Consider the following 17,329-nt stretch of genomic DNA (forward strand, 5'->3'; position numbering starts at 1 on the left):
CTGTACTCATTATCTACTGTGTTGTAACAGCAGTTAGAAACTGAATGACATTCAATTAAAATTATATTAGCAGCACAGGAGTGATTTTGTTTAATTTACTCCTACACAGATGTAAAAACATTAGTGACTTTTTTAATTGGACCTCATAATGTCTAACTCCTACTCAAATGCAATGAAATTAAAGACTTTGGTGGCTAAATACCGCTTAATTTACTCCTACCCATCTATAATGACATTAAAGATGCTTTAGGGTAGATATTGTTTCCAATCATTTATATTCAAAAGAAATCTGAGCTTATAGGTACTATTATTGAGCATATAATAAGATCATACAAGAAATTTATCTATACAGTAGGGGATAGTTGGCTACAAGTAATATTAAAAAGTAATAATTCATTTTTAATGCAAAGATATTAAAAAGTAATGTTCAACACAAGAATTTGTGAAGTTTTCTGTTCACAGCCTCTTCAAGGACACAAACCTTTTCTTTTTTAATTCAGTGTGTGATTTTAGATAGAACATTTTTATTACATTACACATAGTTTTTTCTTAAGCAATATTTAATTATGATAAATTCAAGGCTGACTTAGGTCATTACTGAGATAGACAGCCAAGATAATGAATGAAGTTCACTTTGCCCTGAAAGTGTATGTAATACAGTTTAATGCAGTCTTCTGAATTTCCAATGTTTGAGAGGAATATGTGGTTCTCAGTCATATTTACACTACTTCACATCCTCTTAAAAAATTACTTGATCTTTACTGAGTTAAATGCTGTTTGCATCTACTACAAGCACCTACCCCATGTTTTGTAACATCGAAAAGGCTGAACCATCAAATCCTTCATGTCTCTTTTACTCACACAAAAATTCCACCCATTTGACTTCTGGCATATTCCCCTGTTGAGGGCTAGGTGTCCTTTCTTTTGTTCTGTCTCACCTATGGAATTTTTACCATTCAGTGGAGGAGAAATCTGACTACTGTTACTTAGTGGGTGCTTGAGAAACACAAAGAGTTCGGCTGGGCCCAGGGAAGAAGAGGGGCAGGAAAAAGGGAGGGCTGGGGCAGCTGGGGGCTACCATTTGCAGTGCTACCATTGGAAATTCACAGAAACAAGGCACAACCAACCTATCTAGCATTTCTACACCTATGCAGCTGGTTTCTTCAGCTTCAGAGCAGAACTTGCTGGGAGCTGTTGTGGCTGAGAGAAGGGAATTTGCCATCACCCAGGCAGAACTACTTTCTTCTTCTTCCTCTTCTTCTTCTTCTTCTTCTTCTTCTTCTTCTTCTTCTTCTTCTTCTTCTTCTTCTTCTTCTTCTTCTTCTTCTTCTTCTGCTTCTGCTTCTTCTGCTTCTTCTGCTTCTTCTGCTTCTTCTGCTTCTTCTGCTTCTGCTTCTTCTGCTTCTTCTGCTGCTGCTTCTGCTGCTTCTGCTGCTTCTGTTTCTGCTTCTGCTTCTGCTGCTTCTTCTGCTGCTTCTTCTGCTTCTTCTTCTGCTTCTTCTTCTTCTGCTTCTTCTTCTTCTGCTTCTTCTTCTGCTTCTTCTTCTGCTTCTTCTTCTGCTTCTTCTTCTTCTGCTTCTGCTTCTTCTTCTGCTTCTTCTGCTTCTTCTGCTTCTGCTTCTTCTGGTTCTTCTGCTGCTGCTTCTGCTGCTTCTTCTGCTTCTGCTTCTTCTTCTGCTTCTTCTTCTTCTTCTTCTTCTTCTGCTTCTTCTTCTTCTGCTTCTTCTGCTTCTGCTGCTTCTGCTGCTTCTGCTGCTTCTTCTGCTTCTGCTTCTGCTTCTTCTGCTTCTTCTGCTTCTTCTGCTTCTTCTTCTGCTTCTTCTGCTTCTTCTGCTTCTTCTGCTTCTTCTTCTGCTTCTCGTTCTTCACCTCCTCCTCCACCTCCTCCTCCGCCTCCTCCTCCGCCTCATTCTCCTCCTTCTTCTTCGTTGGTGGGTCTTGCACCCCAAGTCCAGCCAGGATGTGCAGCAGTGCCAGTCACCGCTGCAGAGCTGCTGATACACCTCAGCCACCAGCCCAGGATCTCTGCTCATTCCTGCCGTTCCACCGAGTCCTGCGGGAGCACTGGGACTGACTGCCCGAGGGGGTTTGTGAAGCAAAGCCTCTCCTCCATCCTTTACCTCCTCAGCTGAGAAGGCTGTCATGGGTCCCTGGTTCTGTTCTGTTGTTAATGCTGTAGTTATTGTTGTCTGTGTGCCTTGTTACACATACTAGTAAAGAACTGTTATTCCTATCCCCAGATCTCTGCCTGAGAGCCCCTTGATTTCAAAATTGTAATAATTCGGAAGGAGGGGGTCTACATTTTCATTCCAAGGGAGACTCCTGCCCTCCCTATCAAGACACCTGTCTTCCAAACCAAGACATCTCCCCTTCCTGGCCTTAAAGCAAAACTATTAAAAATGTCTTTCCTTCACCTACATAAACTTTTAATTATTGAAATGAAAAGCATTTACAAAATTTCACTTATGCTTGTATTATGAAAACAAGCTGTGCAGATGACAGATTGACTCTTGAGATGGAAGAGCAAAATTTCTGCTTTAATCTTGTGCTCTCATTTAGCATTTTGCTATGGAGATGTTCAAATGGAAGAGCCTGTTCCAGGTAAGATCATAAACCATTGCCAAGGGAGAGAGAAGAGATTTCTTCCATCTTGGCAATACACAGCCAGATATCCTTGTTCTGCTGAGTGGTGGGTGGTTCAATGACTCTCTTTTCAAGTGAGGGTACCTGATACCAGCTTCTTCCCAATTCAAATGGAACATGTTTCTTGGGCTTCAGCAAAGCCCTTCAGAAACCATGACCTCTGATTCATTATCTGATTCTGAAGCAATAGCCAATGTACTACTTCTGTTAGCAAATTAGTTTAAAATAATGTGTTAGTTTATAGTAGTTACTTTATAATAATTGCAAGGCTTCACTGTAAAAATCCATTTAAATCCAAAACATTTGCATGAAATTGTGTAATTATTTTCACTCAGATCTGGAATTTGGACATGGGAGATTTAGAATAAGTTTTCCCTGGGCATGGGTTTGCACAGGGTTAGTTAAGCAACATGGACTTGAAATGCTAAGGAGTTTCAACACTGTTTTGGAGTATTCATAGCAACATTAGTATCTATATAAGCACTTAAGCACTAGTAAATGCAGTGGGTCATTTGCCAGGTCACACAATACAAGGGACTGCCCTCTTCCACTGAAGCTGTGAAGTGTATTCTCTCATACAGTTCCTCTGGATACTGCACTCTGCCATAGAATCATGCCACACTGTCTCCTGCTCTATCTGCAGATCTGCAAGATGGTAACACTCCAGGAATATATGCACTATGAGCTACACCACTTCAGCTGATGAGTTAGAGACATGAATCCCCTGTGAGGTCTTGACCTCAGACCACAACATACAGCAAGACCAGCATAGGTATTTTGCCAGAGCCTTCAGTGCTTTACACTCTATATTTTTATGGCACACACATGCAAGTGTGGCACCACAACTCAACAATTTGACAAGAGCTGGAAGAAACTCTCTGGGAGCCCTCTAGTGCCCTTCCTCACCTCCCAGCCCAGAGACTGTTAAGTCCTCTCAATGAAACAGTTTTTGTGCCTTGGCCTGCCACAAGTGTGAGTATCTGGAGCTGGGTAGAGTCTGCCACTGTCCAGGGAGCAATGGATAGCTATCTGAGTGTGCTATCATATCCTGTGTGTTACAGCTGCATTTCTGTGTGCACCTGCACATCTATTTCAGTACCACAGCTACCCTTATTTTCCCTTTTGTCCAAAACCCTGTCTGGATTGACACTGGATGCACATTGTTAATGTTGTGGAGGGAAAAGGGGCACCATAGGTACAAGAGAAGCTTTCAGAGTAACAAGGTTATTACTATACATTTGGACACAGCTCAGCTATCAACAGATAGTTACAGCAATTTTATAATTTTAACCTACTACTGATATTTAGCATACTTACTATAGATATGATTATTGCAATTATCTCAATTTAAAGTGGTCAAGAGGAACCACTGAGCATTGCTTTTTCTCCCACTTCTTTTATTCTGGCATTTCCTTCCCTAAATCATTCTGAAAATAACCTAAAGCAAATGAGTGCAAAACAAGTGTGAAGAAGCAACGATTACAGTATGGTAAGTAATCTGAATTCTGATGGATAATGTCTGCAACAGGGAACACTGTAAATGACTGAGACGTGGACTCAGACTGGCAGGGAATCTGAATCATTTATTCAAAGAAACAAGCTGGTTTTATACACTTCCTCAAGAAACAGTATTTCCCTATATGGCAATTCTCACTAAGCGACCTATCACACATTACCATATCAGCAACTTGCTTTCTTAATGTTCCTGTACGGGATGATCACCTGCTATTCAGGGGTCTGTTAGCTTCCAGCAGGCTCCTCTCCATAAGAGTCTGCCACATGGTACCTCCTCCTGCTCTAGTCAGGTGGAGACAAGCTTCTCTGTGCTGCCATGTGCTTCTCTGGGCTGCCATGGTGTTCTGCACATGTCCCACAGCCTGTACCTCAATTCTATCCTATCTTTCCCCAAAGAACAGAAATAAAACACTATAAAAAAGAAGGAGGATAGAAAAAACAGCAATTAACTGACCAAATTGTGCTGTTCCAGGATCCATAACATCTCAAACATACAAAAAACACACAAGGACTTCTAACTGGCTTCAATGTCTCAAATATGAAAGGAATCATTAACAGAATACATTTCTGAATACCTTGCATATATAGTGAAAATTACTCAATATCATAAATTCCGGTGTGAAATTACAAATTTCAGTATACATAACCAAGTACAAATTTGTCTGCAAAGGAAACATCTCAGGGTGCAGCACAGTAAAGCACAGACTCAGCTTTATTTGTAGTTTTTTGTGTACTTCCCCCAAACCCAGAAGCATTTTTGAAGTCAAGGGTATGACAGGACGTTCTTCAATGGATTGACATTTAGATGCCTACACTGTGCAGAGGTGTTTTATATTAAGACATTTAATATTAAAAAGAGCAAGAGAGAACATACATATGCATCAGGGGGAAAAAAACCCAAACCAACAAACCATATCACTTTCTTTTTCTAAGATGGGCACCTAAGATAGTCAAATCCAAAATGCCCATTCACATTCATCTAGTTCCCCTACTCCAGTAACATAGCCTACGAACAGATCACTTCCCATGGAATTCAACCCTTACCATTCACAGAAAAGCAAAGTCCAGAATGGAATTAAGAACATCAACTCCCTGTTACTGTGCTGCTGATTGAGCAATTCCATGCTCAATCAATTGCCCAAGCAATTTAATCTTGATGCTGTGACTGCCACACATTTACAAGGCACTCTAATTCTCATTATGGGTTCTTGACCCATTATATAGAGCACTTAAAAATCCTGTATCCTCTCTTGTCTAACCTCATAAAGCCATTATTTAACTAACAAACCTCATATATCTTCTAGTTTCCTGGGGAAAAAACCCCAATGTTGTTTACTGTCGCTAACATTTATTTCTGTCACCTCGGCTAAAAAATATGTTTCTGTTACAATTAGCTGAGAATTGTTTTGGGAAAGAGGAAGATACTGTCTAACTTCCATGGTAGAAATTTTAATAAACAGCACCCTCAGGAGGATTAGAACTAACTTCCTTTACTGTTTGATTTTAAAAAAACCCCAACAAACAAACAAACCAAAAAACCCCAAAACAAAACACAAAAACAAAAACCCAAACAACAACAACAAAACCCCACAGTTGCTAAGCTACCACTTTTGAATACAGGCAGAATAATTTCCAAGGGTTGTTTAAGGTGTTTAACTACAGAGCAGATACTGTGAAGGAATTCAGGTATGCACTAATATCCCCTCATCACTGGCCCCTGAGGCATTTGTTCAGTTTAGTGTGAAACTGAGGATCACCAAGATCAAACAGGCAATCAGTCTCCATTATGAGGTGATCCTTTAAGGAGGTAGCTTTCGAAAGGGATGAGGAGACAGGCTGCTTCAGGGCTCCCTGCTGCTCTGCACATTTAGGAAAGTCGTGAGTAAAGCTAATGTAAAGAGAGTTCTTATGTTTGGATTTGAGGGTGAGGAGTCCCACGTCCATCCTGTTTGTGGGCTGAAGGCACGAGAGCACACCTGGACTATTTCCTTACACTACATTGGTATGATCCCCAGACAAACATTGTGGACATTTGGGAAGGAAGCATAACAATAATACCTCACTCTGGGTAATGGGAGGGTTGACTGGAAAGGCACATTGCTAGTGCCTTTCTTCCCCAGCACAGACAGGAGGTCACTAGCTGGGGGCCACTGCCAGGAAGAATACAGCCCACATCCCTGTAATCTCAGCCTAAGTGAGCCAAGTTGTCTTCGGAATCTTGAAGGAGAGCAACCTCATGTGGAATGTCTGTATCTAGTAGTGAAGAATGAAGATGATCTTAAAAATCATGTATCAGAACAAAAACTGAATGTGCTGAGGACAACCACAATTTGCATAGCATCAGAAAAATCACTCTGGTGCTTCATTCTGCCTTATGATGGAGGGTACATATGGATACATATTTTCTTTGCAGAAGTAACACAATCCAGATGTCTCTTCCCTCTTCCACTCATTCTTTCCAAATGAACATATATCAATACCACTAAAACTGATTTTATGGTGTTTTAGTCATAACTTCACTGAAAAAGAAGACTTCTAAAATACCAGAACACTCAATGTTAAATACAGCTGTAATTTACAGAGTGAATAAATTTGATTCCCCTTTGGATATTTCTCTCCAATGTGTTGCCAATGCTCAGATACCAGAAATTAGATCCTTGATTGTAGGTTTAAAAAGAATCTTGCAATAATAAAATAAAACCTTGAGAATGAAAAGGCAATTAGATAATTCAGAATAGTTATTTTACACTTAATTTAGTAAACCAACTTCCAAGGGGTATGTGTTGGGTTCTCACTCTGCTGCAAACATACCGGCAAACGCTGTTATACAGCCTTCTTGTTTTAATAGTTAATGTTTTCTATGTCTATCAGCAATTGAGAGACAGGGACATCCAAGTTGAGATCAGAAGCCGATTTTATTTAGTATATAAGGCTTTTATATTGGATTTTACTTGTATGGCACTTATATAGGGTTCTATTTTTGGTAACAATTTTCCATTGGTTACACATTTTTCATGACATCAGTTACCTGCTAATCCTTACAAAGTTTCACAATGTACCTCTTGGTCACTTCTACCCCAGGGAGCAGTTATCCGTGTCTGTCTCTCCCATGGTTTCTGTTTGATTAGGCCTAAGATACTAGGCACCTTCATCAGTTCCATTATGGTGTCTGTTTTATTCCCCATATATGTGCTTATCAATTTTTAGGAGAATACTCATGTGTTAAAAAAATATTCTTGATTTTTAAAAACTCTCTGTGATCTAAGGAAGCTTAAGCAAGGATAGCCTTCTGACAAGCAGCCAGATTCACATCTAATGCTGTTTCTGAAGAGTGTAAATTCCTAGAGATGGAGTATCCAGCCAGATACAGATGTGACTAGGACCATTAGAGAGGACATTTAATCCATAAGCCAAAAGGAAGCTACTGTGGAAACTCAGTAGTATTTTCACAGTTGCACTTTGGCATGAAGTACTATTTTTAAATCACTTTCAAAAGATATTTTTGCTATTTGATAAGTATATACTGAAAAAAACTTGGGCATAAATAACACATATATGGTCATTATTCCCTGGAACAACAGTAAACAGCTGCTTATCTTTGACTATCCTACTTGGCTGTAGCATTAACATAGAAATAAAAACTTTCAAGATCACATTACTAAAAGCTCCACAAATTATCTGTTATATAGACATGAATGGTTCTGGTCCCATTATTCTGAGATAATTAATTTCTTTCTCTTCTCCTTTCTTAGAATGTCTGGCCAATTTTCTGACATGAAAGCCTTATTCAAACATACTAATTGTTCAGTTAACTTACCATGTACAGCAATTTTGGCTAATTATTTTAAAATCCATATATGTACTTCTCTATATATAGGCTCCACATGAATAATACAGGCTAACATATAGTAGTTATCTTCTATTTGCTTTACTAGTTTTATTTGATATAAAGTGGGGAGGGAATTTTTGCATAGCTGTTAATTAAGGTTTCTTTTTCACCCTTCCCGAGTAGTACAATATACTGGGGTAGAAATATAGCTTAATCTACATTTCACACTCAACCATATTCCTTTTTATGCTGTAGCTAACAAAGGTGTTCATGAATCAGCTGAAAAACTCAGTTAATAGTTGGATGACACTTTTCTACAACTGACAGCAATCCTCAGTTAAAAATGCCAAACAGGAAGAGCACATCTGTGAAAAACAAGCCTCTTAAACTGAACGAATGAGTAACCATGATGTGTGGGTTGTGCTTTCTACACAGCAACGTCTGGGAAGACCCTTCTGTGAAAAGCTATCTGAGAACAATTGGGGATGCTTTGGTGCTCCTACTCGCCTCCCACAGCCCTTTGTATCAGCAGCTCAGTGGAGACAGTCTGACAGCAAGATTCTTTTGTTATTTGAAATTTCAGGTACTGTAACTCAGCTCAGACCTGCACAGATGTATCTCTTCTGAGTGGCTATGTGTTTCTACAGAAGAGAGAAATTTATCAATGGCTGGCTCTCAGTGTGCAGCATGAATTGTTATCTACCAGTTATCTCAACTAAATCACTCTCTGCTAAGAAACCTTACACCAAGCAGCACCCTCATTTCCACATTAACTAAAGCTCTACAGCACCTACCTTAAGCCCTACCTATGCTGTGCATAAAGACCTATGATGCATGCAGTTCATCTCCCAGTTAGTTGCAAGAGTGAGGAGAACCTGTGCTTAAAGCACCTCTAGGTTCGCCAATACCATGCTGAAAAGGTGCAAGTCCATAAAATTGGAAATTCCAAACTCAAAGTTCACCTTCATATCCAAATCTTAGTGTAAAAGGCATTTCCCCATCATTCTCATAAGCCCATCAGAGAGACGCTGGATATGAATATAAAAACACAGAAGCATGAACATGAGCAAGTAATTCTCAACTTCCAAGATGCAGTCAGCTGCAAACAATCACCCCTCCCTTTTTTGCACCCATATTATTAAGGAGTAACTAAAAGTATTTGCAGTACTTCAGTCACCATATCAGAGACAGCTGCAGAAAGACAGGGCAAGGACATTATCACTGGCAAATTCTCATTGCTCTTTTTTCTCAAGTCACACATCAATATTTGCATAATTCAGCAACATAATCTCAAGGAACTGTCAGAGTTCATTCCTGAAAATAACCTCCTTTAACTGCTAGATTCAGGTCTCACGAGGCCAGAAGAGCAGATTGTAGCCATGCCAATCTTCTTTTATCAAGAACAGGGTTACACATTTTGGATAGATGTAACAAACACTTTCAATTTTTCAGAAAGTTCTCTCCCATCTCAGCAGAAGGCAAGTCCTCAAATACTTCAATGACATGAGAACAGGCTCTGATCTGCTCACTTTCCTTCTTGCCAAAGGACTACAGACTACAATTTTCCAAATATGTATGATCATTTTTTTCCCAACCACATAAAATCCCAGACACTGGAATCAGAGTCTGACAATAGTTAATTTATTTGGACTCCTTTTACCTCATCAACATGCTAGAGCTTCAGGCTGTAGCATAATCTCAGTATTTTTCTCTCCTGAAAAACAGATGCCACTAGGAGAAAATAACTTTGTGCTCTGCAGCAGTCGTCACATTCTCAAAGACAACTTCTTCTCATGCCTTTCATCTAAAAGGATTACCAAAATAGAATCTTTCTACAGACTCTTAGGAGTTCCCATCCATGGCTTTCGATACCTTGACACCATTTGCCCAGCTATAACTAAAGATGAAAAGAGGAAACACTGTTTAAAATCAACAAATCTCTGATGGGTTTTTGCCTATATGAGATCTGTGAATGTGTAGGAAAAGACTCTGCTTTACCAAAAAGATTGGGAATGTATATTATATTCAATGTCTTGCTTCAGTGATGAACTGTAGTGTCTAAAAGTCAACCATAGGTCTCTGAGGTACAACCCCCTGTTCTATTATTGCTACCTGTACGAAAGACTTGTATCCTACATTTCTGATTTCCCTACCTGTAAAAAAGTGAACAAATAACTGCTTAACATAAATGTTTCAACATCCATTGCCTTAGCATTTGCAAGCCTTAACAGGTCCTAGGATAGAGAGCATTCAACAAAAGCTGAAATTAATATTAGTTTAGATCATATTTTATGTAAAAAGTCCTATAGTTTTTACTTTTGAGGGACAACTGCAATTTCACTTCATCCATTTAGACTTATCCTAAAGTCATTATTTGTTATGATGCTGTTCCTGCCTTCAACTACAAAGAAAATGAGTATCCCTACCCTCTCACCGGCAGGATTAAGAGCCACAGAAAATGAATTATGGTTACTCTCACTGACAGGAGATCAGAAGAAAATTCATTTTCAAAAGTCTACCTAAGTCCAAGAAAGATTCTGCATCCTGTGTCTTCTTAATTCTTCTTCACAGGTACATAATGAAAGTACAAAATGTGTTTTTCTTCATCACCAGTCTGCACACTAAAAATATATGCTGCGACTATTGGTACCAAAGGCAGTATGTGAACTAGGTGGTGTAAAATAAGAAATGCAACATGATACATCACACATGATGTGCATTCACATAATTATTTTTTTTTTTATAAAGCATGTATTAAAAATATTGCCAGCACAGGTGGATCATTGTATATTTAGGACGAATAATAATCATTTTACTTATGTCTCTATTGATCTCCAAGTAAGTAGACTCTGTATAGTGTTCAGTAAGACTGTTACAAATACATTTTTACTAAATTGGTAGTAACCAGCTTCAATTTTTCCTTCAATTCATAATTTCATATTTCTTAACAGAACAGGTACCAGATGCAGCTACATAGGCTTTGGGTGAATTTAGTTTAAAAGACCCATAGATCCTGGTCTGACTGTTTTTAATGCCCTTTATCATTAGATTGATGGGCACACTCCCCTGCCTTGCTCAGAACTAAGCTGTTACCCAAGTATCCAAACACTGCTATCAGCTTTTGCCCACTAGACACTACAGAAGAAAGCATCCTTAAATCAGCTGAAGACAAGCCATTGTGGGATAAAAATATAAACTTGATGCCAATAAACTGTACAGTGCTTATACAGATCAATACCACACAATAGTGATCTCCAAGCAGCCTTCCAAAGAGCTAATATTTCAGTTTAGAGATCAGCATCCAGCTTCTAATCAAACATACTTCAAAATCACAGGCCATGTTAAAAGACGAATGGCAACACTGTTCTGAAACTATTCTGAAGATACGTTTTCTGAAGTTGTAGTGTAACTTACTTCCTACAGCTTCAGTGAAAAAAATGATTGTGTTCTCTATGATTCACGGTAATCAATATGTGAAAACTAAATAGTTTTCATATATATATGAATATATATTTATAGTCTCAACAAAAGCAAGAGAAGATTTGAGAACAAATACAAGATGAATAACAGCTGCAACTTTTCAATAGGTACCTCCAGGACACAATGCAAGCATGCTCCTTGTCATATACAGGGACATGCACAATGCAACTTGTTGGGAACATTCAGCATTGTTACCAACAAAGCACATGTGTTCTGATCCATTCTGTGTCCAGCCCTGAGTGCAAGAACACACGACTCAAGAGCCACATGTGCACTCCTGCCATGACAAACTGCCCAGTAAGATCCTTCACACAATAAAGAACTCCCTACATGGATCCAGGCTGTAGGTATATTGATTTAATTGTTTCTTTTTACAAATACCAAGAAAATAATGGCATGTTTCTCAAAGTTTACCTGGAGAACATGTCCTAATCCTTTTTCATGAATTGAAGCCTAAGGATTTCAACTTTGGTTTGGATTTTTTTTTTAATCTAGAAAGTCTTCATACGTTTAACAAAATACTTATGAGTATGAACTCAGGTGTTACTGTTATCAGTATTTCCTCTACCAAACTGGAGTAGATGCTTTGATGTATTAGATCATATATAACTTTCCATATTAAAAAAGTAGATGGAAATACCAACTTATATTTATTTTAATACAATTGTGCAATTTGAGGTTTATAGAGCCATGCATAAAGCATTTGTTATTCCACCTTTAGCAAAATTGATCCATTAACTATGGTCATATTTTTAGTACATAGTTTACTACAAAAGCATTAGGACACATTATGAATCATTCTGGCACTATGAGAGTTAAAAGAATACTATATATTTTTCAGGATTATTAATAGTTAGTGTCATTCACTAAATTAAAAAATCAAGTCTAACTAAGGTTAAAAATATCTGATGATACAGTACATAGATGATTGTAAATGTATATTAATGAAGCTTTACACAATTGACTGGATATATTTTCGTTAATCACTCACAAACCCATGCCAAACATATATCAAAGACTTCAGCTCCTTTTTCATCCAATCTTCTGGCATTTCATTATTATGGTTACCTGATTAATGGATGCAATAATATATGTGGCATGATATGATATGTTCACATTAAATTTTAATCAAATATTACTAAATTCAGAAAACATTAAGTAAATCATGACTGATGAGGCAATATTGCTGTACTGTTGTATTGATGGTTAGAGAAACTCACTATGGAGTTACAGATTAAGGAGGAGAAGTAAATCTTATGAGGAAATAGAAGTATCTCAAGTTCAACTAGTTGGTTCTTTTAAAATTGCCTTCCAGCCAAAGGTTGAATATTAGATCCATCAACAGTATTCAAGTGTCTGTAACTGATATGAATGCTTTGGATTTTTATAATGCAAGTCATCTCACTCTTTAAAAAGCATGGATTAACATACACTCTGCACAAGGGCCTTTACCAAAAGATGATCACCTGTGTAGGGAAAAGAAACCTTATTCCCCACTGCAGTTGGGAAAAAATTGCCTAGTTTATTTAAAACCTAGCTCTGACTTGAGCAGCAGAGTGTCAGACACATGGAATTCACTTGGTCTGTTTATTTTTACCTGAATTACACTTTTGTGGCTTTGCAGGAGGTGTGCAGAGAGACAGATTGGGGTTCAGCTTAGAGCTACAAATATAAGATGGTTTCATACTGGAACACCAGAATGCTGCAGATAGCAGCTTTCTTCTCAGCTTTACGCCAGTAGTTAACATGTTCATATGAAAATTTGGTACTCATATTTGGCCATAATTCTATATTGTATTTTTAACAAACAGGAAATAAAACACTGAACTGTCTTTTCACTGCTCTGTTTGAAGCTGAGAGAGACCTAATTGTATTCATCTAATTACATTTCCCACTCTAGTAAAATTTCAGATGGGATCTGCTTATGTTGTCCCACATATGCCTCGAATATCTATCTTCCCACTCCCATAACTGAAAGATTCAACTTACGATTTTGAGCATTACTCTTTATAACAAACAAGTTACTTATCCAGAGTAAAACTCCTCTTCTTGAGAGTTACGTGACTCTTTGGAAGCTAAACGATAAATCCTAAAAACCATACTGGAGGGACTACTAGCTAAAATATTGCAATGAAATATTTCAAATATTAACCTGTTCTGAAAAAACTTATTCCAAAGAATTTAGAGATCCTAGAAATAGATAGTCTGAGATGCTAATTCAAAACTTTCAGTGTAATAATCTGACTATTCTTGTATAGAATTTCGGTCCCATGGTACAGACTAAACAGGTCTCTTCTTTCATTTGTTTGTACCTTATATATAAAAATAAAAGACAGACAGTCTTGTCATATTACCATCTTTTTGGTAGACTCTTATGCCAAGATATCAGACACTGCTGGATCTAATTTTGATTATGTGAAGTAGCATGCAAGTCCTGCTTAACTGCATAATTAATTGTATTCACAAATGAATGTATTGCATAGTACTTGCCACAAGACCTTTCCAAAATGCTGTTTGCTTCATCATGCCTTGATCTCACTTTCAATCCCTTCCCTGGTCTTAAAAGTTTATGAGGGGTGTAAAACTGACTTGTATTATGTTTACCTGCATGGGAAATCTCAGTGCTATGGCACTGCAAAGAAATGCTACTAAATTCTGCAGCTATACTCTGAATATTAAGAGCAATATATATTTAACATGCTTAACTGGAATTTTTTTGACATCTTGCTTTCTGCTAGAAGTCATTCCATATAAAGGATTTCAAAGAAAAGCATACAAATAATAAAGGCAGAAAAAGAAATTAAAATTCTTAAATGGATACAATGAAATTAAGGACCAACTGGGAAGGACCGTGCAGTAACTGATGTATCTTGGTAGCTCAGTTGAGCTACTAGTTTACTACTGGTCAGATGTATGGTGCAAGGATTTCAGTTAAACACCTTCTTGCTTTGCTATAAAAGTGGGTTTGTGACTAGCTCATAAAACCTAATGTGAACAGTTATGAGAATAATGAAAGCAATTCACCAACTTATCTTCCTCCATACCCAGATAAGTTTTGTACAGTTCAAAGACTGAAAAGCACACAATTCCTGTGAGTGTAAGGCCTAATAAAAATGGAAGGATACATCCAAACTCACAGCTCTTATCTCAGGCAAACTTCCACTGGTGTTGGCATCTCGTGCAATATAGAGTTCAGACACTTCAAACAAAATTGCCTGGAAAGGCTTGATTCCCTCTCAATTGATTAATGAGTATATATTACTCAATCTTGCAGCTCTTGCTTTTCTCAGGAATGGAAACATACCAGAAGAAAAAAAAAAAAAAAAAAAAAAAAAAAAAGGTAGCTCAAGGTTCTCAGTAAACTTTAGATCAAAGCATGATGTTATGGTTCAGGCCTTCAAAATTCTGCAGGCTTCCACTAGAATGTTTACAAGATCCAGCATTTAATGACCCAACATAGCTTTTTAATCTACAGAGTTGTGTCAAATACCAGACCTTTTGTCAGAAAGTCAACTTGAAATGGGCCTATTTCTTTGCATTACAGTCTCAGAGAGGAAAAACAAAAGAATACAGAAAATTTTTGACTGAACACTCTGGATATGTGATGTTCACTGTATGTTGAAAATATGTCGATTTCTAAGGGCAAGGAAAGCAATAAAGTTCTGTCCAGAGAAACACAGCTGTGGAGTTAGGATAAGAGAGCCAGTTTAGATAAAGAGAATTGGTGCTGGTGATGCAAGAACAGAACCTTAACATCTTTTAGCAAAGTAAAGCTGCTAAACAAAACTACTTTTGTCCAAGCGTTTTAAATCCTAGAAGCCAAAGCTGAAAGGGTCCTTTACATTTGTGGATAGGGCCAGCTGAGAGAAGCATTATTCAGCTATGTGTGGCAGCACTTAGGAAGACAGTAACAGAAGCATAGATGCAGCTCAGGCCCTTTCAAAGATGAGCATGAATGGAGCAGCAGGTCTGAGCTGAGGAAATAGGGGCAGGCCTGTGGGTTATAGGAGATTTGTGGCAAGGGTGAGAAAGTGATGAAAGGGAGGGTGGTGGTTTTACAATAGATCTGTATGAGAGAAAATGTATTAAGAAATGTTAGGAAGAGACTTGGGGAAATAAAGCATATGTGAAAAGCACGTAAATCCACACATTTTGACTTCCCATCACTATCAGATGGCCAGTTCTTTTTGACCCCATTTTTGATGCCAAAAATATATCAGCCCTAGTCAATATAAAAGAAAAAGACAATATATCAACTGCTTATCACTATGCTCTCACAAAATACTGAAAACAGGAAGGTTGCTGCTCAGCTTAATACTGATGGTTTATGAACACAGTTTTCATGGTCTCTTGCTCCTGGACAAAGTCATGCAAAGGAATACTTAACCTTTCACCATTCTCACCAACTCCTTTAACTAAGTGAGTTGTTCTGAGCAAAGAAATCACATATAAATATAATTAGTTACTTGGAACCTGATCTGAAGCCTAATGAAATCAGCATAAGGCTTACAGAGAGAATGAGCTATAAGGAAAATATTAGTGTGATTGCTGTGGGCAAAACTACTTTCAGATCTAAGCAAAGAATTTAACTATTTTATTCTGGAAGCAATGAGAAAATATCTTTTTGATTCTAAAACTAAAATAAGACACCTAATTAATTCTAGAGCACCATAGTCATATACATTACTTCTTAGTGTGCATGAATCCAATAGTTTCTTTTTGAAACAGGAATATTTAAGAGGCATTTAAGTGACTGTGGATCCTCATTTCAGTAAATACATGTGAATGCATACATTGTGTTTAAATATAATAAACACAGCTAAAATCATGCATCTGGGTCAATCCTCTGTATATTATCAGGATTATGAAAATTTAGTTTTTCTTATCTTTCTCAATAAATGGTCTATGTATAGACAAATGGAAATTTATTCAGATGTGGTCTTGTTGTATTCTTGCTTTTTAACTCACGGGTTTTTTCCTCCCTGCAAATTTGACTGATTTCAAATTCTGGCAGTTACTCTGGTAGCTAAGAAAAGTGCCAAACTGTGGTTGATGTCTTTTAAGCTGTGCTTAAGTTCTTTCAGAGACAAAATTCTCATGCCAAAGCATTGTAATTGAAAGTTTTTGGCCCATTTTAATGACTTGTTCTTTTGGTTCTTATTGCTGACCACATGTAATTATAAAGGAAAAGGTCTCTGAGGACCTTGAGAAGGAAAAATCCAAATAGACACAAAAGGAGTAAAGGCGACTGGAAAAGGTTTCGATTAATTTATACCTTCTTCAAGATTTCACTGTCCTGAACCTCCCAGTTCTCTGAATGAAGTTCCCTCAGACCCAGTTGTCAAAGCCCTCCTTCATCCATTGCCTTGCCCACAGCTCCTCTCAGGCATTCTCCAGAGGCAACCCAAAGAGACGCAGCATATCCAGGGGGAAATCCTAAAATCTGATTATTCTGAAAAATCTGACAAATGGAAAGAGGCTCATCAGTTTGATGACTCTGTACATGTATGGTGGGAAAAAAATTGTCAGAGGCATAGGGGAATCCCTTTTGTTTCAAAAGTGCTTCTTCAAAGAAACAGACATCCTATCTCTCTTTGAGGAAGGCACTGTGTGGGAGGCTCTGTGGGCCCTCCTACAATGCCATGACTGAGAAGCCTGTCTTCAACTGGAGCTTCACTGAAAATGCACAGTCCGGATAAAATGCAAAGACACAAAGAGTAAATAAAGAAGTAGTCAATGCTAAGCAAAGTGTGGGCCGAGGAATTCTGCCTCCTAAGGAGGTGACAGTCAAAAAAAGCTGGTTCATCATGTGTGTCAAAAGCAGCATCAGACAGGTAAATAGCAATTCTACACTTCCCTCCT

At 37.9% G+C, this 17,329-nt stretch overlaps 1 protein-coding gene and 1 long non-coding RNA gene across 3 annotated transcripts in view; one reads left to right on the plus strand and one right to left on the minus strand.

Annotated features, from left to right (window-relative positions):
* Window positions 1–17,329, minus strand: part of LOC111941947 (uncharacterized) — a 90,943-nt gene that overhangs the window by 68,147 nt on the left and 5,467 nt on the right. The window lies entirely within an intron of this gene.
* LOC111931441 (uncharacterized) lies at window positions 8,352–11,959 on the plus strand. Its single transcript, XR_002865540.2, has 3 exons — window positions 8,352–8,570; window positions 10,428–10,558; window positions 11,575–11,959. It is a non-coding gene; the product is annotated as an uncharacterized LOC111931441 (long non-coding RNA).

The sequence above is a fragment of the Cyanistes caeruleus genome, chromosome 8 (genome assembly GCF_971803275.1).
Source record: "Cyanistes caeruleus chromosome 8, bCyaCae1.hap1.1, whole genome shotgun sequence".
NCBI lineage: Eukaryota > Metazoa > Chordata > Aves > Passeriformes > Paridae > Cyanistes > Cyanistes caeruleus.